The sequence below is a fragment of the Notothenia coriiceps genome, unplaced genomic scaffold (assembly GCF_000735185.1).
Source record: "Notothenia coriiceps isolate Sejong01 unplaced genomic scaffold, NC01 NC01_scaffold00000339, whole genome shotgun sequence".
Lineage (NCBI taxonomy): Eukaryota > Metazoa > Chordata > Actinopteri > Perciformes > Nototheniidae > Notothenia > Notothenia coriiceps.
Window position 1 is genome coordinate 12,355,943 of NW_011333040.1, and position 1,886 is coordinate 12,357,828.

Consider the following 1,886-nt stretch of genomic DNA (forward strand, 5'->3'; position numbering starts at 1 on the left):
GTGTTTTGAGATTTTTTTTTGGCTGATTGATCATACTATTTGTTCCACTTTATATAGTTTCAATCACTAGTAAATCTAACAAAGCTGATGTAACTATGCAATCATAGTATGTCTCTGCTCGAGTTGGGTATTAGTTCCTAATCCTGCAGTAAAGCACATTATCCACTTTGATTATCTGCTGCCACCTACTGTCTCTGTTCAGTACAGGAGTATTAACAGTGTACTGTAAATGCCTACAACTGTCTGTGAACTGTATTAAATGTACTTTAAAAAATAACCTAAAACCATTTACACAAAAATAAGGTTGTTGTGTTGTTGTTGTTTCTGTCATTATAGAAACAATATTTAAGTAGGATACTATCTGGAAACAAAATATGTTTCTGTGAAAATGAAGTTTGGGGAAAGTTCATTCGGTTTAATAGTATATCCATTTTAGATAATGGTTTGAATACATCTGATGATAGAATGTTCAGCAGGGATATAAAGTGACTGATAAGAACCGTCCTCCACAATGTTTAATTTATTAGTTTTAAATCAAATTATTTAAAAAACCTTTATTATGAACAAAGAAGAAAAAAAAGGTGAATACAAAGACTATACACCTGTTACTGTAGATAGGCCTTTATTAGAAAAGTGTGTAAACATTTATAAATTAGTTGCTGGACTTGCCGGCCAAGATAGGGGCACAGCAAGGCTTAGAGCATGTTGCTAACCTTATAATTATCTAAAGTGCACTCTCAGCCCTTTAAGCTAAAATGTTGTTTTACAAGGAAAGATAAACGGGCCAAGACCTTTTTTTTTATTGGATTGCATTCTATTGTATTATTGATATATTGAAATATTCGTTATTGTTTGTCTAATTCACCTGTCCTCTGTCTGGTGAAGTCTATAGGCCTACTGGGAAATGCATGTCATAAAAGCAGCCTGTGTTGTTGCCTTGGAGCAGGAGGGGAAGGACAGCTCGTTAAAAGGGCAGAACACTTCCTGATAGACGCTGCATACTGGATTTATAGCATCAACTGAAGGTATGAAAACCTTCTTTTTTTTTAAAACAAAAAACATTAAACATAGCCTACATAGCCTAATCAAGAAAAAACAATGTTTGTCAGGTAATATTTAAAACTAAAAACATATCTTCTAGATATAAAAGGGTAAATGCAACTGATAGAGTTAAACTTGCAACGTAGTGCACCGTACAATATATTTAATATTATTACTATTTTGATTAGCAAGAGCTCATAAACACTTTTTATTAATAAAGCGAGAACAATATGGACACTAAACTACGCCACTACTAGGAATATGTAGTGAAAGACACTTTCTATGACTATCTTTTTAAATGTAAATGTTAGTTCAAACGAGGAAGTCGTGCTTGGAAACACTTCCGGCTTTGCATGATCTATCTGCAAGATAAAAACAGTTCAGTCAAAGCATTTTAAGATTTAAAGATTAGACAAATGGATGGGTGTTACGGCTGTATGTATTCCCTGTTTCTTTTTCCCTTTGGTTCCTCTACCCAGGTGTGCTGCATTGCTGTAACGAGGTTCAGACGAGGTGCACCTGGAGAATGAAGTGCTTAAAGGGAGAGGCCTCTGGTGTGGGGACTGCTGTATTTCTGCCTCTCATCCTAGGATGGAGAGTTAAACATTTGATGTGTTGGTTATAATAAATCCTATGGATTTTGATAATTTTAAAAGGTGTCTTTCATGTTCTATTTGGGTCAGTGGTGGATTTTTGTTAGTCCCATAGGGCCATATTAAGGGTGGGGTGTAACAAATGGTGTGAATGATCTGGAAAATCTTGAGAAGATTCAGATCTCAAGATGCTTCACACCTACAAACTTTGGTGAGCTACTGAGTGTCGACTTCATCACTTCTCTGATGCAG

At 35.3% G+C, this 1,886-nt stretch overlaps 1 pseudogene; it reads left to right on the plus strand.

Annotated features, from left to right (window-relative positions):
- Positions 1-1,017: 1,017 nt before the first annotated feature.
- Positions 1,018-1,886, plus strand: part of LOC104946147 (GDP-fucose transporter 1 pseudogene) — a 7,557-nt pseudogene continuing 6,688 nt past the window's right edge.